Raw genomic sequence first — 24404 nt, 5'->3', positions numbered from 1 at the left:
GTAACAGTAAACCTGCTGTGGTGCATCGGAGTCTAACACTGGGCCCCCAGGGAAGAGCCAAACTACATACTCTTCGAAACGGTACTCCTGTGGACACAAATCGGCTTTGTGAATTTTGTATTGAATCGGGATTCAATTTCTGAGTTTCATCGTCAATGTGATGGTCGAAGGGTAACAGTAAACATGCTGTGGTGCATCGGAGTCTAACACTGGGCCCCCAGGGAAGAGCCAAACTACATACTCTTCGAAACGGTACTCCTGTGGACACAATTCGGCATTGTGAATTTTGTATTGAATCCGCATGCAATTTCTGTGTTTCATCGTCAATGTGATGGTCGAAGGGTTACAGTAAACCTTCTGTGGTGTATCGGAGTCTAACACTGAGCCCCCAGGGAAGAGCCAAAATATAGGCTCCCCGAAACGTTACTCTCGTCAATTTAAATATGCATTGCGAATTTTGTATTGAATCCGGATGCAATTTCTGTGTTTCATCGTCAATGTGATGGTCGATGGGTAAAAGTAAACCTGCTGTGGTGCATCGGAGTCTAACACTAAGACCCCAGGGAAGAGCCAAAGAACATACTCTTCGAAACGGTACTCCTGTGGACAGAAACCGGCATTGTGAATTTAGAATTGATTCCCGTTGCAATTTCTGAGTTTCATCGGCAATGTGATGGTCGAAGGGCAACAGCAAACCTGCTGTGGTACATCGGAGTCTAACACTGAGCCCCAGGGAAGAGCCAAAAAACAGACTTCCAGAAATGTTACTCTCGTCAATATAAATCGGCATTGCGAATTTTGTATTTCCTCCGGATGCAATTTCTGTGTTTCATCGTCAATGTGATGGTCGAAGGGTAACAGTAAACCTGCTGTGGTGCATCGGAGTCTATCGCTGGGCCCCCAGGGAAGAGCAAGTACATACTCTTCGAAACGGTACACCTGTGGACAGAAATCGGCAATGTGAATTTTGTATTGATCCACGATGCAATTTCTGTGTTTCATCGTCAATGTGACGGTCGAAGGTTTACAGTAAACCTGCTGTGGTGCATCGGAGTCTAACACTTGGCCCCCAGGGGAGAGCCAAAGTATATACTCTTCGAAACGGTACTCCTGTGGACAGAAATCGGCATTCTGAATTTTGTACTGAGTAGCGGTGAAATTTCTGTGTTTCATCGACAATGTGATGGTCGAAGGGTAACAGTAAACCTGCTGTGGTACATCGGAGTCTAACCCTGGGCCCCAGGGATAAACAAGTACATACTCCTCGAAACGGTACTCCTGTGGACAGAAATCGGCATTGTGAATTTTGTATTGAATCCGGATGCAATTTCTGTGTTCCATCGTCAATGTGATGGTCGAAGGGTAACAGTAAACCTGCTGTGGTGCATCGGAGTATAACACTGGGCCCCCAGGGAAGAGCCAAACTACATACTCTTCGAAACGGTACTCCTGTGGACACAAATCGGCATTGTGAATTTTGTATTGAATCCGGATGCAATTTCTGTGTTTCATCGTCAATGAGATGGTCGCAGGGTAACAGTAAACCTGCTGTGGTGCCTCTGAGTCTAACACTGGGCCCCCAGGGAAGAGCCAAACTACATACTCTTCGAAACGGTACTCCTGTGGACACAAATCGGCATTGTGAATTTTTTATTGAATCGGGATTCAATTTCTGAGTTTCATCGTCAATGTGATGGTCGAAGGTAACAGTAGACCTGCTGTGGTGCATCGGAGTCTAACACTGGGCCCCCAGCGAAGAGCCAAACTACATACTCTTCGAAACGGTACTCCTGTGGACACAAATCGGCATTGTGAATTTGTATTGAATCCGGATGCAATTTCTGTGTTTCATCGTCAATGAGATGGTCGAAGGGTAACAGTAAACCTGCTGTGGTGCATCGGAGTCTAACACTGGGCCCCCAGGGAAGAGCCAAATTACATATTCTTCGAAACGGTACTCCTGTGGACAAAAATCGGCATTGCGAATTTTGTATTGAATCCGGATGCAATTTCTGTGTTTCATCGACAATGTGATGGTCGAAGGTTTACAGTAAACCTGCTATGGTGCATCTTAGTCTAACCCTAGGCCCCCAGGGAAGGCCAAAGTACATAGTCTTCTAAACGGTACTCCTGTGGACAGAAATCGGCATTGTGAATTTTGTATTGATTCCCGATGCTATTTCTGTGTTCCATCGTCAATGTGATGCTCGAAGGGTTACACTAAACCTTCTGTGGTGTATCGGAGTCTAACACTGAGCCCCCAGAGAAGAACCAAAAAGAGACTCCCCGAAACGTTACTCTCGTCACTATAACCATGCATTGCGAATTTTGTATTGAATCCGGATGCAATTTCTGAGTTTCATCGCCAATGTGATGGTCGAAGGGTAACAGTAAACCTGCTGTGGTGCATCGGAGTCTAACACTGGGCCCCCAGGGAAGAGCCAAACTACATGCTCTTCGAAACGGTACTCCTGTGGACACAAATCGGCATTGTGAATTTTGTATTGAATCCGGATGCAATTTCTGTGTTTCATCGTCAATGAGATGGTCGAAGGGTAACAGTAAACCTGCTGTGGTGCATCTGAGTCTAACACTGGGCCCCCAGGGAAGAGCCAAACTACATACTCTTCGAAACGGTACTCCTGTGGACACAAATCGGCATTGTGAATTTTGTATTGAATCCGGATGCAATTTCTGAGTTTCATCGTCAATCAGATGGTCGAAGGGTAACAGTAAACCTGCTGTGGTGCATCGGAGTCTAACACTGGGCCCCCAGGGAAGAGCCAAACTACATACTCTTCGAAACGGTACTCCTGTGGACACAAATCGGCATTGTGAATTTTGTATTGAATCCGGATGCAATTTCTGTGTTTCATCGTCAATGAGATTGTCGAAGGGTAACAGTAAACCTGCTGTGGTGCATCGGAGTCTAACACTGGGCCCCCAGGGAAGAGCCAAACTACATACTCTTCGAAACGGTACTCCTGTGGACACAAATAGGCATTGTGAATTTTGTATTGAATCGGGATTCAATTTCTGAGTTTCATCGTCAATGTGATGGTCGAAGGGTAACAGTAAACCTGCTGTGGTTCATCGTAGTCTAACACTGGGCCCCAGGGAAGAGCCAAACTACATACTCTTCGAAACGGTACTCCTGTGGACACAATTCGGCATTGTGAATTTTGTATTGAATCCGGATGCAATTTCTGTGTTTCATCGTCAATGAGATGGTCGAAGGGTAACAGTAAACCTGCTGTGGTGCATCGGAGTCTAACACTGGGCCCCCAGGGAAGAGCCAAATTACATATTCTTCGAAACGGTACTCCTGTGGACAAAAATCGGCATTGCGAATTTTGTATTGAATCCGGATACAATTTCTGTGTTTCATCGACAATGTGATGGTCGAAGGTTTACAGTAAACCTGCTATGGTGCATCTTAGTCTAACCCTGGGCCCCCAGGGAAGGCCAAAGTACATAGTCTTCTAAATGGTACTCCTGTGGACAAAAATCGGCAATGAGAATTTTGTATAGAATCCGGATGCAATTTCTGTGTTTCATCGTCAATGAGATGGTCGAAGGGTAACAGTAAACCTGCTGTGGTGCAACGGAGACTAACACTGGCCCCCCAGGGAAGAGCCAAAGTACATATACTTCGAAACGGTACCCCTGTGGACAAAAATCGGCATTGCGAATTTTGTATTGAATCCGGATGCAATTTCTGTGTTTCATCGTCAATGAGATGGTCGAAGGATAACAGTAAACTTGCTTTTGTGCATCGGAGTCTAACTCTGGGCCCAGAGGGAAGAGCTAATGAACATACTCTTCGAAACGGTACTCCTGTGGACAGACATCGGCATTGTGAACAGAGAATTGATTCCCGATGCAATTTCTGTGTTTCATCGTCAATGCGATGGTCGGAGGGTTACAGTAAACCTGCTGTGGTGCATCGGCGTCTAAAACTGAGCCCCAGGAAACAGCCAAAGACAGACTTCCCGAAACGTTACTCTCGTCAATATATATCGGCATTGCGAATTTTGTATTGACTTCGGATGCAATTTCTATGTTTCATCGTCAATGTGATGGTCGAAGGGTAACAGTAAACCTGCTGTGGTGCATCGATCACTGAACCCCAAAGGAAGAGCCAAAAGCAGACTCCCCAAAACGTTACTCTCGTCAATATAAATCGGCATTGCGAATTTTGTATTGAATCCGGATGCAATTTCTGTGTTTCATCGTCAATGTGGTGGTCGAAGGGTAACAGTAAACCTGCTGTGGTGCATCGGAGCCTAACCCTGGGCCCCCAGGGAAGAGTAATTAGATACTCTCCGAAAGGGTACTCCTGTGGACAGAAATCGGCATTGTGAATTTTGTATTGATTTCCAATCCAATTTCTGTGTTTCATCGTCAATGTGATGGTCGAAGGGTTACAGTAATCCTTCTGTGGTGTATCGGAGTCTAACACTGAGCCCCCAGGGAAGAGCCAAAAAATAGGCTCCCCGAAACGTTACTCTCGTCAATATAAATATGCATTGCGAATTTTGTATTGAATCCGGATGCAATTGCTGTGTTTCATCGTCAATGTGATGGTCGAAGGGTAAAAGTAAACCTGCTGTGGTGCATCGGAGTCTAACACTGGGACCCCAGGGAAGAGCCAAAGAACATACTCTTCGAAACGGTACTCCTGTGGACAGAAATCTGCATTGTGAATTTAGAATTGATTCCCGTTGCAATTTCTGTGTTTCATCGGCAATGTGATTGTCGAAGGGTAACAGTAAACCTGCTGTGGTACATCGGAGTCTAACACTGAGCCCCAGGGAAGAGCCAAAAAACAGTCTTCCAGAAACGTTACTCTCGTCAATATAAATCGGCATTGTGAATTTTGTATTGACTCCGGATGCAATTTCTGCGTTTCATCGTCAATGTGATGGTCGAAGTGTTACAGTAAACCTACTGTGGTTAATCGGAGTCTAACACCGGGCCCACAGGGATGAGCAAAAGTACATACTCTTCGAAACGTTACTCCTGTGGACAGAAATCGGCATTGCGAATTTTGTACTGAATCCGGATGCAATGTCTGTGTTTAATCGTCAATGTGATGGTCGAAGCGTTACAGTTAACCTGCTGTGTGGATCGGAGTCTAACACTGAGCCCCTCAGGGAAGAACCAAAGACCAGGCTCCCCGAAACGTTATTCTCGTCAATATAAATCGGCATTGCGAATTTTGTATTAAATCCGGATGCAATTCCTGTGTTTCATCGTCTATGTGATGGTCGAAGGGTAACAGTAAACCTGCTGTAGTGCATCGGAGTCTAACACTGGGCCCCCAGGCAAGAGCCAAAAACAGACCCCCGGAATGTTACTCTCGTCAATATAAATTGGCATTGCGAATTTTGTTTTGAATCCGGATGCAATTTCTGTGTTTCATCGTCAATGTGATGGTGAAGTGTAACAGTAAACCTGCTGTGGTGTATAGGAGTCTAACGCTCGGCCCCCACGGAAGAGCCAAAGTACATACTCTTCGAAACGGTACTCCTGTGGACAGAAATCGGCATTGTGAATTTTGTATTGAGTCCGGATGCAATTTCTGTGTTTCATCGTCAATATGATGGTCGAAGGGTAACAGTAAACTTGCTGTGGTGCATCAGAGTCTAACACTGGGCCCCCAGGGAAGAGTCAAAATACATACTGTTCGAGATGGTACTCCTGAGGACAGAAATCGGCTTTGTTAATTTTGTATTGAACCCGGATGCAATTTCTGTCTTTCACCGTCAATGTGATGGTCGAAGGGTAACAATAAACCTGCTGTGGTGCATCAGAGTCTAACACTGGGCCCCCAGGGAAGAGCCAAAGTACATACTGTTTGAAACGGTACTCCTGTGGTTAGATATCGGCAATGTGAATTTTGTATTGAATCCGGATGGAATTTCTGTGTTTCATCGTCAATGTGATGGTCGAAGGATAACAGTAACCCTTCTGTGGTGCATCGGAGTCCAACACTGGGCTCCCAGGGAAGAACCAAGGTACATACTCTTCGAAACGGTACTCCTGTGGACAGAAATCGGCATGGTGCATTTTGTATAGAATCCGGATGCAATTTCTTTGTTTCATCGTCAATGTGATGGTCGAAGGGTAACAGTAGACCTGCTGTAGTGCATCGGAGTCTAACACTAGGCCCCCAGGGAAGAGCCAAAAAACAGACTCCACGAAACATTACTCTCGTAAATATAAATCGGCAATGCGAACTTAGTATTGAATCCGGATGCAATTTCTTTGTTTCATCGTCAATGTGGTGGTCGAAGGGTAACAGTAAACCTGCTGTGGTGCATCGGAGTCTAACACTGGGCCCCCAGGGAAGAGCCAAAGTACATTCTCTTCTAAACCGTATTCCTTTGGCCAGAAATCGGCATTGTGAATTTTGTATTCAATCCAGATGCAATTTCTGTTACTCATCGTCAATGTGATGGTCGAAGGATAACAGTAAACCTGCTGTGGTGTATCGTAGTCTGACACTGGGCTCCCAGGGAAGAGCCACAGAACATATTCTTCGAAACGGTACTCCTGTGGACAGAAATCGGCATTGTGAATTTTGTATCGATTCGCGATGCAATTTCTGTGTTTCATCGTCAATGTGATGGTCGAAGGGTTACAGTAAACCTGCTGTGGGGCATCAGAGTGTAACACTGAGCCCCCAGGGAAGAGCCAAAAACAGACTCCCCGAAATGTTACTCTCGGCAATATAAATCGGTATTGCGAATTTTGTATTCAATCCGGATGGAATTTCTGTGTTTCATCGTCAATGTGATGGTCGAAGGATAACAGTAAACCTGCTGTGGTGCATCGGAGTCTAACACTGGGCCCCCAGGGAAGAACCAAAGTACATACTCTTCGAAACGGTACTCCTGTGGACAGAAGTCGGCATTGTGAGTTTTGTATAGAATCCGGATGCAATTTCTTTGTTTCATCGTCAATGTGATGGTCGAAGGGTAACAGTAGACCTGCTGTGGTGCATCGGAGTCTAACACTAGGCCCCCAGGGAAGAGCCAAAAAACAGACTCCCCGAAACATTACTCTCGTAAATATAAATCGGCAATGCGAACTTAGTATTGAATCCGGATGCAATTTCTTTGTTTCATCGTCAATGTGGTGGTCGAAGGGTAACAGTAAACCTGCTGTGGTGCATCGGAGTCTAACACTGGGCCCCCAGGGAAGAGCCAAAGTACATTCTCTTCGAAACCGTATTCCTTTGGCCAGAAATCGGCATTGTGAATTTTGTATTCAATCTGGATGCAATTTCTGTTATTCATCGTCAATGTGATGGTCGAAGGGTAACAGTAAACCTGCTGTGGTGCATCGGAGTCTAACACTGGGCCCCCAGGGAAGAGCCAAAGTACATACTTTTCGAAACGGTACTCCTGTGGACAGAAATCGGCTTTGTGAATTTTGTATTGATTCCCGATGCAATTTCTGTGTTTCATCGTCAATGTGGTGGTCGAAGGGTTACAGTAAACCTGCTGTGGTGCATCGGAGTCTAACACTGGGCCCCCAGGGATGAGCCAAAGTACATACTCTTCGAAACGTTACTCCTGTGGACAGAAATCGGCATTGCGAATTTTGTATTGATTCCCAATGCAATTTCTGTGTGTCATCGTCAATATGATGGTCGAAGACTTTCAGTAAACCTGCTGTGGTGCATCGGAGTCTAACACTGAGCCCCCAGGGAAGAGCCAAAAAACAGACCCCACGAAACGTTACTCTCGTCAATATAAATCGGCATTGCGAATTTTGTATTGAATCCAGATGCAATTTCTGTGTTTCATCGTCAATGTGATGGTCGAAGGATAACAGTAAACCTGCTGTGGTGCATCGGAGTCTAACACTGGGCCCCCAGGTAAGAGCCAAAGTACATACTCTTCGAAACGGTACTCCTGTGGACAGAAATCGGCATTGTGAATTTTGTATAGGATCCGGATGCAATTTCTTTGTTTCATCGTCAATGTGATGGTCGAAGGGTAACAGTAGACCTGCTGTGGTGCATCGGAGTCTAACACTAGGCCCCCAGGGAAGAGCCAAAGTACATACTCTTCGAAACGGTAATCCTGTAGACAGACATCGGCATTGTGAATTTTGTATTGAATCCGGATGCAATTTCTGTGTTTCATCATCAATGTGATGGTCTAAGGGTAGCAATAATCCTGCTGTGTATAACACTCCCAAACTGCTACTACTGTACCATAACCTCAATGCTAGAAACAGGTTGTAACATTAAACTATTTTGCTATAGCAATTATGGTATAAAGCAACAGAGCAGTGTTACCCTCTGAGAGGAATTTTGTTATGTTGACCGTGTTGTTCCTAACAGAGGTGGCTTATCGGAAATGAAAGTCAGAATTTCGTTAATATTGGAATAGTAACAAACAAAATTTTGCCTAGCTATACTGTTTATAGAATAAGGGAAACGGTCGCCAGCCTAATTAGGCAAGAGAAAGATTAACGTTCTCGTTTATGAAAGTAGGTATAAGTAACTATAATGGACATACGCAACCTAGACTTAGCCACACGCGAGTGCAATGAACTCTGACACACATATGTTTTAAGATTGAAGCTGGAGCAGCACAAACTATTTGCAAAATTATAAGAGATACCGTAAACATTACTATTAACATGCACTTCTAATACACAAGATTCACAAACACTTAGCAAACATGAATATATACTGTTTCACAACTGCAGCTTTCTCACTTTTACTACAGCATTACACAATACTGAGCAAATTGCAAGAAACCGACTCACCTTTTAGAATTTAACAACAGGCAGTAGTGTGATTATTTACTAAGCAAAACTCTTTAAGCCACTGTCTTGAGAAATTTTAATTTGAAGTTGGCAATAACACTTTAAATAGCAATTTTAATAGGAAAATTATTTTGTGTAAATAACATTTGTTTTAACTCACTCTATTGCCACATTAACTTTAACTATCTTTTTAATAAGTTCAAGAGGCATTATTTAGAAAACTGGGTTTCAATGTACTTTCAGTAAGGACACTCGGATATCACTTTAGCTCAAACGGAGAGGAACCTGAGAGGTGTTATGATGAGGAGAAAGTCAAGGTAGATACATAAATTCAGATACAAATTACCTTATATTTCAGCAATAACACATCCATTAAGCTGATCCTTCACTGTACATCATTATAGTATAACGTTGCAATGATTGTGTAATGTGGTGGCAGCTGCATGTAGGTAGGTGGAATTGTAGGCATAATTGCTGGACTCTGTCATTTCTTGGTGGCGATGATAGATACAAACTCCAGAATAGTTCCAGCTATTTATCCATCCATCCGAGGCATTGGAAAGAAGCAGGAAAAGCCTCTCTCTGAATCAGCACAATATGCACCTTTATAATGGCAGTGCACAGACTCGTAGCTCCTTTCCGACTGCTGGCTCGTCCCCGACTGACTATCAGTTCCACCTTTCCCACCTAGGCCAACCACAATTTGCGCGCTACACAGTTCTGTTCCTGAGGGCAACCACTACACCATTTACATACAAACCAACTAAGAACCCCAAGTGAGGATCAGCAATTTACATAACAGTAACCAAATACATTAAATAAAACAGAACATTTGCACATATTGACATTTCTAAAAAAAATTATTCACACAAAAATACAATCATATACAGTAAGTTTTGTTCCCTCCAAATGGGACAAAGCATTTACAGTACAGATACACTACTTTGCATAGAATCAAATCACGACATCAAAGGTTTGACAAAGAAAAGAGTACACAATTTTATGTTATCGATTCAAACACATTTACAGACGATCAACAATGTAACATTAAATAAAGGAAAAGCAAAATAAATTCATACAGCATAAGAGCTGTGGTGTTACACATGCCCCATGTTTCGTTGAAGTTTCCTGTAAGGGATACTTCAAGGAAACATCAATAACACCTAAGTGGTGTTGGCTGCAAAAAACAAGAATTTATTCCATCCAACTTCAGTTGGGAGAAAAATATACATACACTCCTGGAAATTGAAATAAGAACTCCGTGAATTCATTGTCCCAGGAAGGGGAAACTTTATTGACACATTCCTGGGGTCAGATACATCACATGATCACACTGACAGAACCACAGGCACATAGACACAGGCAACGGAGCATGCACAATGTCGGCACTAGTACAGTGTATATCCACCTTTCGCAGCAATGCAGGCTGCTATTCTCCCATGGAGACGATCGTAGAGATGCTGGATGTAGTCCTGTGGAACGGCTTGCCATGCCATTTCCACCTGGCGCCTCAGTTGGACCAGCGTTCGTGCTGGACGTGCAGACCGCGTGAGACGACGCTTCATCCAGTCCCAAACATGCTCAATGGGGGACAGATCCGGAGATCTTGCTGGCCAGGGTAGTTGACTTACACCTTCTAGAGCACGTTGGGTGGCACGGGATACATGCGGACGTGCATTATCCTGTTGGAACAGCAAGTTCCCTTGCCGGTCTAGGAATGGTAGAACGATGGGTTCGATGACGGTTTGGATGTACCGTGCACTATTCAGTGTCCCCTCGACGATCACCAGTGGTGTACGGCCAGTGTAGGAGATCGCTCCCCACACCATGATGCCGGGTGTTGGCCCTGTGTGCCTCGGTCGTATGCAGTGCTGATTGTGGCGCTCACCTGCACGGCGCCAAACACGCATACGACCATCATTGGCACCAAGGCAGAAGCGACTCTCATCGCTGAAGACGACACGTCTCCATTCGTCCCTCCATTCACGCCTGTCGCGACACCACTGGAGGCGGGCTGCACGATGTTGGGGCGTGAGCGGAAGACGGCCTAACGGTGTGCGGGACCGTAGCCCAGCTTCATGGAGACGGTTGCGAATGGTCCTCGCCGATACCCCAGGAGCAAAAGTGTCCCTATTTTGCTGGGAAGTGGCGGTGCGGTCCCCTACGGCACTGCATAGGATCCTACGGTCTTGGCGTGCATCCGTGCCTCGCTGCGGTCCAGTCCCAGGTCGACGGGCACGTGCACCTTCCGCCGACCACTGGCGACAACATCGATGTACTGTGGAGACCTCACGCCCCACGTGTTGAGCAATTCGGCGGTACGTCCACCCGGCCTCCCGCACGCCCACTATACGCCCTCGCTCAAAGTCCGTCAACTGCACATACGGTTCACATCCACGTTGTCGCGGCATGCTACCAGTGTTAAAGACTGCGATGGAGCTCCGTATGCCACGGCAAACTGGCTGACACTGACGGCGGCGGTGCACAAATGCTGCGCAGCTAGCGCCATTCGACGGCCAACACCGCGGTTCCTGCTGTGTCCGCTGTGCCGTGCGTGTGATCATTGCTTGTACAGCCCTCTCGCAGTGTCCGGAGCAAGTATGGTGGGTCTGACACACCGGTGTCAATGTGTTCTTTTTTCCATTTCCAGGAGTGTATTACAAACATACAGTATATACACTAAGAAACTTCATACCATTCTTCCAAAATATTTTCAAAATAAGACATTTACAGAAATTTTCATTTTCACACTGGTTTAAGGAAACTAATTTTGCATCATTACACAAGATATCTCTAAGCATGTTCTTTTCATACACATACAGTCCAAATAACTGACAAACAGTACACAAACTCATCTACATATAAGCAGAATAGGTAAAGCCTTTTAATAATACGAAAAAAATTTAAACACATATACAATAGCACAGAACAATTTAACTTAACAAAGCAGAAAAATGGCTTTCAATATTTTTTAAAGGAATGTAAGTTTCAGACACACAAGTATAGTCATGATCACAGTACATTTTACAAGGTTCAGCAATTAATGAAATATTGAAAATATCAGTTTGCGTCCAGATATGCACAAATATCTACACAAAACACCTAAACGAACCTTTTTCCAACTGACTCTTTAAATACTAAAGTAACTTTGCAAGGTTTTTTCTTTCAAAATAATTATCTTTATAGCTGCTCTTCGTTAATAGCAGTCCAAAATATTTGTTGCACACAAACACACTAAGAATTCAGAGCCTATTTTCAATCATCACTGCTGTATTTTTAAAACAAGGCAGTCCAAAATAAACATCTACATCCATTTGAATAAGATTCCTTATACATTTTATAATAACTTTTCACTGACTCCAACAATAAGAATAGTCAGTTCATAACATATTGCTCAAAAAACCTAACTTAGTTCACTGCTTGCCTCAGCACTAGCAGTCCATGTTACACATTCTGCCCATTATTGGTTTGGCAGTCTTTACCTATAACATTTAGACACAAAACACAATTTAGATTAAGAACACACAAAAAAACACATTTTTAAATTGACACACTGCCCCATCCTCTAGGTTTGGCAGTTCGTGACCACTTATCAACTTCTTGCCCCACAATGGCAAGTCCTTTGGCTACTGCTCACATAGCATATTTTGTAGTCCTCAACTTCAGGACCACAGCATTCTTATTCTTTTGTCATGTTTTGCTGCCCAACAACATATTTTTGAGCAGTTTATTGTCATCATCTTTAAGCTTTTTCATCATTATGTCACATCTTTGGTAAAATTTGCTTTAATGGTATAAAACATAAAACCTGCAACTTTGAAACAGCAATTAGACACTGGTAACAAAACTATTTCTTTTCAAATGACACAATCAGGTAACATATACATTAATCGAGAAAAAATTAAATGTCATATTCAGGATCAAGTTAGGATAAAGTATTTTTACTACTCATTTGTCATTGCTTTTCCACACACAGTTAGGTCATTACATACATCAAGATCAGGACAATAATTTCATATCCTATTGCAAGTGGTTTCTGCCACCTTTTTGTGGCACTAGACACATACCTCACACACCTATTTCACATACCTTAGCCAGGTTCATCTCCTCAGTTTTAAAAACATATACAGTTTTTCAACACCATATTTTCCACTTTCTTTTTCAAAAACATTTACATTTAATTATATTATGGCATTCATTTACCTTTTCTTTTCAGTAAGCTATTCTTTTCTCATCTATATTTCTCTTTCCAATTACTTTCCCATTTCATTTTTCCTTTACAGTATCCACTATACTTTCATTATTCTTGGTCATTTTCTAGTGTATCCAATGTAATTATTTATTTACTTATCCACAAACAATACACAATATCTTACATCATTGCCACACTATTCAATACACTCTGATAGAGAAGAAGGAAAGAAGATAGTAAAAGTTCTGAATGATGAAAAGGAAGGTTGGCAGCACGAAAAGAAACGGAAGTAGTGCTAGGAACGACTCGGGTTCCTGGTGCTCGTCAGGCACCTGACAACGCAAAGAGTGCATTGCCCCCTGAGGGTTAACAACCCTCATCTGAGGACATGTACCTTTAAATACACAACATGGTGCAAACATAAGCCCTTTCTGATCTTTAAGTATATTAGAAATTAATTATTGTCATATGGAATTCATTGCACTTTCATAAAGTTACCATAAGCATAATTATTCATAAAGTTTTCAGGTTTTTCACTCTACATGCCCCGTATCTTCATAATTAGACTGGCAACAGTTAGTATTCAATTGAAAATAAACATTTCCCAAGCAAAGTCAAACAGTACACTACAATAAATAAGCAACAACCTGCCACAGGCCGACTCTGGGTTCCATAGCCTTGCAAGAGGAGCTAAACAGATTTGGAAAAGCAGTTCAGTTGATGGCTTTGTTACTTGAATAGTGACTGGGGGGTGGGGGTGGGGGTAAAATGTAATATATAATGGAAAACTGATTGCTGCTGAAATAATTAAAAGGGAATTTTTAAGAATAATTGAAAGAAATTGGAAGATACACATATCCTGAGTGAAATTTAACTGGCACTAATATCAACAGACCTTCAATATTCAATACATTTAAGATCAACATTCACCATTTAAATTTACGTACTTCTCATTACCGTGATTGTGCATAGAGCTGGTTATGACGATTACCCCTCCACTGCTCACGCAAATTGCTCTTGTTTGTTTCTTTCCTGTTAAGGCAGGATTCTCGGTGCGTCCCGGAATGATGAACAGAACACTTCTTTAATATCCGACGAGAATACACATTTTTGAACAATATTAATGCAGCGGAACTCTTCATACGACCGCCTGCTATCAGTTATAGAGATGAAGAGATGAATATTAAAAATTGAAGAGCATATTTCTTCTTGTTTTGTTTCTACGCCCATTTTATCTATGGTACAAACGAACAAGAGAGAAAAGGAAAATAATAATAATAATAATATGATACATTACATACTTCAACAATTTACAACATATTAAGAAATGGGATTCTTAGGCTTTTAAATATGACTTTGTTTAAATTATGCTCAAATATGACTTGGGATCTATGACCATAAAAGCATATTTACACGCGTCTGTAAATTTCTCAAACGTTTTGCAATTCGGCGCCATCACGAGCATAGTCGCAGCTACTTTTTCGCGTAAGTGTGTGCAAGTGAAATTGAGGTAACCTTTGCACCAGGATCTGGGCAGAACTTTTTAGAACTGTTCAGTTCAAATTTTGGGATGTAGACTATTCGATCAGTCTGGAAACAATGCATATGCTGAACTGAGACGAAAAGTTTTTGTATTCCATACTCGTACATGTCCCGATAATTTATGCATATGGTTGCCGATGATTACATGTTCACTGGAGGTGGTACCGGATCATTATGAGTGCGACAGAGCTTCTCAGTTAAATCCTGAAAGACTTGTTCCTCTTTGGACCTGTTTTCTTCGCTCATTAACGTTTCTCTGATATACGCACTGTTGACCGAACCACTGTTACACTGAATCTGCTTAAATAATTCCACCAACGCCTCACGATTACGGCAGTTGAAGTCGGCTTGAATTTCTTTGAATTGGAACAGAATTTCAATTTCTCCTTAATCTTTTAGACTAACTGTAATCCATCTGAAATAGCATTATCACATGATGACTACTCTTCTACCTGCTTCTAACTTGTGAAACATATGACTACATCCTTTCATTCTTTAATGTTGTTAACCTGCGTAAGTAACTCAACGGTCGTTTCTTCACCCCTAGAGTTGCCATGCTTAATTTATCCCTGCAACAGCTAACCTGATCCTCAAACGCCCATTTCTCCCTGTCTTCTGATTTCTTCCCCAATCTTTTTGTCTAGTTTGTCCATCCGTTCAGCACACTCTTGCACATGACCGCTAAACTGTTGTTCTAGTCTCTTATGCTGATAACTGTGTTCTTAAATTGATCTTCAATATTTTTAAAGTGCGCCACACATTTTTCAAGTCTTTCTTCTTGTCTCACTCATCCACCTTTTTGCCTGTCTCATCCGACTCTGCAAGAAATAATGGCAGTATGTCGTCGAGTGCCAGTGAAGATGACTTTTGAACGCTATCACGACACCTTGTGTAACGTTTTCAAGGTCAGCAGATATGGAATCAACTCTACAAACCCCACTTGCGAGTTCGAAGGTTAGAATTGGCCCACAGTATTCCTGCCTGTCGTAAGAGGCGACTAAAAGGAGTCTCAGACGTTTCGGCACTTACGTGATGGTCCCCTCTCGGGTTTGACCTTCAAAGTTATTCCGAAGAGCGAGCCAATTGGGGAAGGGCGCCTTACTTGGTGCATTGTGTCCATCGTGTATTGAGATCTTTAGCCCCCTTTCTCATCGTCACATTGCATTCCCGCCCATTCTCCATCTCTTGAGTGAGGATAAGCTGTGCACTATGCAGTGTCAGTTTCTGCGCCGACGACGACCATGTACTTATTTGCGCCTGATATCCAGCACTGTAGCCAGTCTGTTGTGGTGGGGCCGCCATGTACCCTGTTGGTTGTAGCCTCCTGACAACATGGGAATCGCTCTGCTGATGCCTGCGCCGTTAACTCCCCACGTATGCCAAGAAGTAGATGACTATCTCACTGGCGCATTGGGACTCTCGGCAATAGCCATCCTGCCAGGTGGTCCTTGCTGCTGCTGGTTGGTGCCCGTGGGAAGGGTCCTTGGTCAGAGTGGGTGACATCAGGTCAGATGACACGCAATGAAGCGTGGTGCATCATATCTTGCTGGTGGCTCGCCACCAGCAGTCTCTAAGTGTTCGAGGGCTCAATTTAATGCAAACACGTATGACCCCAAATCGTTCCTCTCCCTGGCCACACCATGGGAGGATCAAAAGGCTAAGGTTGGCAGTGAAGCTTATTCACCCCGGTACCTAGTACGTACAAGAGCTGACAGGGAGTCTTTCACGATGATGAAACTTCAGTTCTTTGTCGAGCATTTAGAAAACAAGTTTGGGGAGGTGGAGGGCTTGTCCAAAATGCGCTCTGGGCCAGTCTTAATAAAAACAGCATCCTCTGCCCAGTCATGGGCATTACTCGTCTGTGACAAGTTGGGGGATGTTACTGTTACCATCACTCCCCATAAGAGTTTAAAAATGGTCCAGAGTATTATATTCCACAGGGACCTTCTTTTACGTACTGCACGCCAGTTTGGAGCTGCGAGGCGTTCATTTCGTCCGCGCGTTCATTGAGGTCCGAGGGATAATCAGGTTGCCACCAGTGCCTTTATCTTGGCCTTCAAGGGTGATATATTGCCTGAGAAGGTCAACGTGATGGTCTACCGCTGTGTCGTCAAGCCATATATCCCTCCCCTGATGCGGTGCTTTAAATTGCCGGAAGTTTGGCCATATGTCTTCCCGCTGTACTTCCAGCCCCACATAACGAGATTGCGGATGCCCATCACATCCCAATACTCCATGTGCCTCGCCTCCCATCTGTGTCAACTGCGGAGAGCATCATTCACCTTGCTCACCAGACTGCAGGATTTTACAGGAAGAGCGGAAAATAATGGAATATAAGACCCTGGACCGATTGAACTACACCGAGGCTAAGCGGAAGTTTGAACTCCTCTATCCTGTTCATATGACCTCCTCTTATGCTGCCGCTATCACTGTTCTAGCCCTATCAGCACCACCTATAACAGTCACCTCTCAGAGCCAGAAGACTAGACCTGCCCCCTTGCTCGTGCGGGGCACTACCCTCCCTGTTGCTCCTGCACCACATACTTCGGGAGCAACTCCACCCCTCCCATCTGGGAAATCTATCCCCACTTCTAAGCCGGAGAAGCGTCCAACTTTTTTGGCTCTTCTCGCTTGCAAGGGGCCCCTTGTATTCCTCCCTTCCCAGGTTTCCACCAGTGGGAAAGATGACACCCACCAGTGGCTGAAGTGCCCATAAGCAGCTGGTCATAGAGCTTCACCATCCTCCTCCATCATGGTGACTGAATCAGTGAAGCCCTCCCATCCAGTGAAACCCAAGGAGCAGTGAGACAAGTCCAAGAAAAAGACCTCTAAGACCAAGGAACGTACAGTGGCACCCACCCCACCACTCGCTACAGGCTCTGCATCTGAGGTGGAGATTCTGGCATCTGCTGAGGACCTAGATTTCGCCGGACCCTCAGACACAATGGATGTCGATTGCACACATCCTCAGTTGGTGGCAGCAGGTGACCCAGAAGCGTAATCTGCCTCCTTGGTCCCTTCACGCCTTGTTCGGCCATGGACAATGTCATTCTCCTGTGGAATTGCAGGCATTTTTTCCACCAACTTGCTGAGCTCCATCTACTTCTCAGACTTCATCCTTTCTTCTGCATTGCTCTCCAGGAAACTTGGTTTCTGGCGATACGAACCCCCGCCCTCCGTGGCTATCATAGTTATTATAAGAATTGGGCAGCATATGAGAGGGTATCTGGTGACGTTTGCATCTACGTCCTTAACTCTCTTTACAGCGAATGTGTACCTCTTCAAACAGCTTTAGAGGCTGTCGCTGTTCGGGTGTGGACGCCTCAGGCTATTACTGTCTGCAGTATCTATCTTCTACCGGATGGTGATGTCCCACAGCATGTATTGGTTGTGCTGGTAGACCAACAGCCGACACCTTTTCTGTTACTGGGCGATTTTAACGTCCACAACCCTTTGTGGGGTGGCTTCGTGGCAACAGGTCAAGGCACTGTTGTTGAGCAAGTGTTGGCACAGCTCTAACTTCCCTCTTACATAATGGTGCCTCCACACGTTTCAGTGTGGCACATGGCATGTACTCAGCTATCGTTCTTTCTGTCTGCCGCCCTAGCCTTCTACCATCTGTCCAATGGAGGGTGCATGATGTCTTGTGCTGTATGACCACTTTCTGATCTTTCTGTCACTGCCACAGCGTCACTCTTCTGTGTGCCCCTCCAGGTGGGCTATGTATAAGGCTGACTTGGACTTGATTGCCTCCATTGCCACTATTGAGCCTCTTCCTAATGACGCTATTGATGTAATGGTTCACACTATCACCATCAGCATCGTTTCTGCTGCGGAATCTGCAATTCCCTCTTCTTCTGGGTCCCCTCGGTGGTGGACGGTGCCTTGGTGGTCACCCGAGATCGCTGAGGCGATTAGAGATCGCAGGTGGGCCCTCCAACGTCATAAGCGGCACCCATCATTGGAATACCTCATCGCCTTTAAATGGCTCCGTGCCTGAGCCGGCTGCCTTATTCGCCAATGCAAGCAGGAGTGCTGGGAAAGGTATGTCTCTACCATTGGCCTCCATACCTTTCCATCGCAGGTTTGGGCCAAGATTAGGTGACTCTATGGCTATTGGACCCCCAGCAGCGTACCTGGGCTTTCCCTGAATGGAGCAGTGTGTACTAACTCCAACACAATTGCAAAACGCTCGGTGGAGCATTATGCTCAGAGTTCTGCTTCTATGAATTACCCGATGGCATTCCACTCCCTCAAAGAGTGGTTGGAACATCAGAGCCTTACCTTCCACACATGCCACCCTGAATCGTACAATGCTCCATTCAGTGAGTGGGAATTCCAAAGTGCCCTAGCCACTTGTCCTGATACAGCTCCCAGGCCAGATCGCATCCACTATCAGATACTCAAACATCTGTTGGTGAACTGCCAGCGACGCCTCATAGATCTTTTCAACTGTATCCGGGTTGAGGGTGAGTACCTGTCTCAGTGGCAGGAAAGAATTACCGCACCAGTGTTGAAGCCTGGCAAGAACACACTGGAGGTGGACAGCTGCCGCCCCGTTAGCCTCACCAACGTTCTGTGCAAGTTGCTCAAACACATGGTGAGCAGGAGGTTGAGTTGGCCACTTGAGTCTAGGGGCCTTCTGGCTCTGTCTCAGGGTGGATTCCATAAGGGCCGCTCTGCCACCAATAATGTGGTTTGCCTGGAGTCTGCCATCCATACAGCATTTGCCCACCGTTAACATTTGGTTGCCATCTTTTTTGACATGTGGAAGGCATACGTTACCACATGGCGACATCACATGCTCACCACGCTTCATGGGTGGGGTCTTCGGGCCCACTCCCGATTTTTATTCAAACTTTTCTGTTGCTTCGTTCCTTCCACATGCAAGTTGGTTCCTCCCATAGTTCCTCCCAAGTACAGGAGAATGGGGTCCCACAAGGCTCTGTCTTGAGTGTCTGCCTCTTATTAGTTGCTATCAATGGGCTAACTGCAGCTGTGGGAACGTCCATATCGGCTTCTTTGTATGCTGATGATTTTTTGCCTGTACTGTAGCTCCACTGGCATTGTGGTTGCTGAACAGCAGCTACAGGGCGCTATCCACAGGGTGCAGTCTTGGGCCATCACACACGGCTTCCAGTTCTCAGCCACCAAGACTTACATCATGCATTTCTACTGGTATCACACTGTTCACCCTGAGCCATGGCTTTATCTTGGCAGTGAACCTCTTGCTGTAGAGTAGATGCACCGATTTTTGGGCTTGCTTTTTGATGCCCGGTTGACTTGGCTTGGCAGCTTAAACAAACGTGATGGTGCCATCTTAACACTCTTCGGTGCTTGAGTCACACCAGCTCGGGTGCTGATCAGTCTACCCTTCTACAACTGTATCAGGCGTTGATTCAGTCCCGTCTCGTTATCTGGAGCTTTCCACGCAAGCCCTGTAAACAGCATACTTGTGGAGGCTGGTGTCCCTCCATTGCGGATCCAGCGCCTACATTTACTGGCCGCTTATGCTGCACATGTTTGTAGCTTGCCCGGGCATCCAAATTACTGTCTGCTGTTCCCCAACTCTGTCGTCCATCTTCCAGATCGGCGGTTCAGGTCAGGGTGAATGATGGCGGTTCGTGTTCGGGGTCTTCTCTGGGCTTGAGTTTTTCCCTCTCCCATCTCTTTTCTGGGCCCATGTACATATACCCTCATGGCGTGTGCCCCGCCCATGCCTTTGGCTGGACTTGGCACAGGGCCCAAAGGACTCAATCCCTCCTGAGGCCCTGAGGACCTCCGCCGACGCTTTCTTTCCATCCTTGCCGCGTTTCACGGCTCTGAGTGGCCTATACCGACGGATAGATGGTTGCTGGTCGAGTTGGTTATGCTATTCCTCTTGGGGATCATTCCAAACAACGCTCATTGCCGACTGTGGCAATAAAACACAAATGAACAAGTGACCGTGAAAAAAAAATGGAGCCAAAATGTGGCGGGCCAAGAATGAACATGCGAATAAATTACTGTCACAACAAATATGTGTTATAAGTGTGAAGTTACATTTTATCAGAAAAAATAATACTTTTAACTGTATGGCAACAGTGACAAGATATGAAATTCGCAGATAATCTGAAACAGACAAAAATATGTGTAACATGTGTGAAGGTATATACAATGAACAAACATAAAAATAATTTTAAATGTGTGGCAACAGTGACAAGATATGGAATTTGCGAATGATCTAAAGCAGCAGAAATATCAGTTATATGTGTGATAGTACGTTGTGTCAAAAGAATAAATTTAATAGTGTGGAAACAGTGACAAGTTATGAAATCTGCAAATAATCTTCAACAGACAAACATATGTGTTACATGTATGAAGACACATTCTTTAAATAGAAAAAAAAGAGTAATTTTAGCTGTGTGGCAACAGTGACAAGGTATGAAATTTGTGAATAATCTTCAACAGACAAAAACAAGTGCTACACGTGTGAAGGTACATTGTGTCAACAGAACGAAAGAATAATTTTAATTATGTGACAAGAGTGTCAAGTCAAGAAATTTGTTAATAATCTACAACAGACTGAGATATGTGTTATATGTATGAAGATACATTGTATCAACAAAAAAGGAATAATTCTGTGTGACAATTGTGACAAGTTATGAAATTTTTGAATATCTTCAACAGACCTAAATATGTATTACATGTTTGACAATACACTGTGACAACAGAATAAAAGAATTTTTTTAATTGTGTGACAACAGTGACAAGTTATGAAACTTATTAATTCTTTGGTCCCCAAGGCCAGTCAGAAACCACAAGAATATAAAATAATTTATCACAAAAGTGTCTTGTACGCAGATTCTGTGTGGACAAAATGTAAACATAAAAATATACCATGTGCAGATGAGTTACCAAATATGAAAACTTACTTAGTGTTTATTGAAAGAAGAATGACATATAAAGACAAATTGCTACATAATCACAAATAGTATTATACACAACTGAGACAAGGAAAATCAAAAGACGTTGATTGGATTTGTTGACCTGGAAAAAGCGTTTGATAATTTCAAATGGTGCACAATGTTCGAAATTCTGAGACAAATAGGGGTACGCTATAGGGAGAGACAAGCAATATACAATATGTGCAAGAGCCAAAAGGAAATAATAAGAGTGAATGACCAAGAACGAAGTGCTCAGATTAAAAATGGTATAAGGCAGGGCTGTAGTCTTTCACCCCTCCCGTTCAATCCATACACTGAAGAAGCAGTGATGGCAGTAAAAGACATGTTCAAGAGTGGAATTAACATTCAAGGTGAAAGGATATCAATGATAAGGTGTGCTAATGACATTGCTATCCTCAGTGAAAGTGAAGAAGAATTACAGAATCAACTGAATAGAATGAACAGTCTAATGAGCACAGAATATAAATTAAGAGTAAATCGAAGAAAGACAAAATTAATGAGAAAAGGCAGAAATGAGAATAGTGAGAAGATTAACATCAGACTTGGTGATCAGGAAGTAGATGAATTAAGATATTCTGCTACTTAAGCAGCAAAATAACTCATGATGGCCAGAGCAAGGAGGACATCAAAAGCAAACTAACACTGGCAAAAAGTCGATGCCTTACCAAAAAGTCTACTAGTATGATACATAGGACTTAATTTGTGCAAGAAATTTCTAAGAATGTGTGTTTGGAGCACAGTATTGTATGATAGTGAAGCATGGACGGTGGGAAAGTCGGAAAAGAAGAGAATGGAAGCATTTGAAATGTGGTGCTGCAAAAGAATATTAAAAATTAGATAGACTAGTAAGGTAAGGAATAAGGAGGTTCTATAGAGAATCAGCGAAGAAAGGAACATGATACTGAGAACCTGGTGGACAGCAGGGGTTGCATGACTCATAAGCTATTTGGAGACGATGTTGTTAATGAGGGCACCCTTGACTCTGGTTTTACATAGCAGTATTGTTGCTCAACTGTCTGGAGACAGTGAGATGTGTGTGGCTTTATTATGAGGAAGTGGAGGTGGAAAATGGAATAGCACAACTGGTCCATTGTTACCATCAACAGGCTGATTGAAGATCAGGTAATGTTGATCAATATTGTGATTATGGACAACAGCAGATTGGCATTTTCAGGAGGAAAAGAAAAAGAGGTAAATTTGATAGATGATTTCACAGTAAAAATCTGTATGGCAACAGTGAGGCCAAATGGTCGAGTAATGTGAATTCGAGAATTAAAAAGGTATTACAGTGCATTGCAAGTTGTCACTTGTAATGTGACAACGTGCCGTCTAGTGAATGCCAGGCATAGTCAAGGCGCAACGGTAGAGAAAGTGGACCCTTATGCCATCTGTGGGCCAGAATCAAAGGCAAAGCAGAAGTGCTTCCGCCTGGTGGCAGCTAAATTAAAGAACACAATGCGGGAGACAGTGTCTGGCTTGTGCTGAACTCTGACAGCGAAATAACAAAATAATTAAACTAAATAATATTGTTACATGTAGTAAAAATGTAAATGTAATATTACTTTAATATATGAAAATGACTGTAATTGAATATTGTAATGCTATGTTATGTTTAATTGTAAATAGAGAACTTGGCATAATATAAAATAATGTTTAGGTGTGGGGGGAATCCCTGAGAATGAGAACAGTGTACAGGCTGGCACGTAATATTGGCAGTAGAAGTAAGTTGGCGTAGCTCTGAGACAGAACAAGTGTTAAGTGATGTAAAAGTGTTGCTAACAGACCATTTAGAAGTGAGCAGAAAACAGATATGGACTTTGTTTATCGTATGGCTACAAGCTAAATGGACACTAAGGATTGTAAGACGCGGTATTTCGACGGAGATGGGCTGTGAGCGGCAAAATAGTACGGTTTCCCGCTCTGAGGTACATGGCATGGTATAGTGCAATGTTGTGTTAATTGCGTTAATTGCTTACAAGAGTATTATTATGAACAGTGGTTTTTATACCGACGCCATGACTAGTACATTTATATTTTGTGATTCAATTTGTGTAATAGTCAAACCAAGTTCTCTACAGTGTGTAAAGTTTGGAGGCAATAATAATTTTGTGGTTTAAATTCCATTCCCTGAGTGTAATTAATTATTTAAAGGAAATAGCTCATTATTACCCCATATCCAGTGATATCTATGGGCTGCAACATCAGTGAAAAATTATGGTGGTTGAGTATCGGCGTAGCTATATTACAAGAGAAAAAATCGGAATTAACGCCGAAATTGCCAGCAGACGCCACTTCATGCAACAGATGGAAGATGCCAGGTACTGTGCCATCTTAATTACTATTCAGCTCGATGTGGTGGCTTTTCAGTACATTTCCATAGTCAAAAATTACCGTACTCGGTTCCATCCGAGCAACATGATTCTCAATTAGTGTTTTCAGTAACTATATTGACAAGCAGATCTATATTGTTCTTTAATTAAGCGTTCAAGGAAATTACTGCCACCACAGTACACATTGTGCCTTCAGCACAATGCAAGCTCAATAACATTAAATTCAGTTATTACAATTTCTGTAGTGTATATTAACCTAAAACAAGTTCAAGTGTTTATCATGTGTGTTTCTTTATTGTGAAACGATTTCAGGCTGTGGTATTGTTTTACATGAATAATGTCCTCCTGATAGGCAATATCAAACATAGAGAATTAAGTGTTCCCTGTTCAATCACCTCAAAGAGATTATCAGTGCTACTAATAATCAAATGTAGACGTAAAAATAAGTTTGTTACGCGCCATTATCATTACTTATTCCCAAAATTCCATGTAGTAGTTGGATCACCATAGGGAGTCTATTCAAACTGATTACACGCGAGAGCCGCTTGGGAAATGTTCCCCCAGAGGACCATTAGTGGTAGCTAATGTCAAAGAGGAGTCAAA

The sequence above is a fragment of the Schistocerca cancellata genome, chromosome 3 (genome assembly GCF_023864275.1).
Source record: "Schistocerca cancellata isolate TAMUIC-IGC-003103 chromosome 3, iqSchCanc2.1, whole genome shotgun sequence".
Classification (NCBI taxonomy): Eukaryota; Metazoa; Arthropoda; class Insecta; order Orthoptera; family Acrididae; genus Schistocerca; species Schistocerca cancellata.
This window is presented reverse-complemented; position numbering follows the sequence as displayed.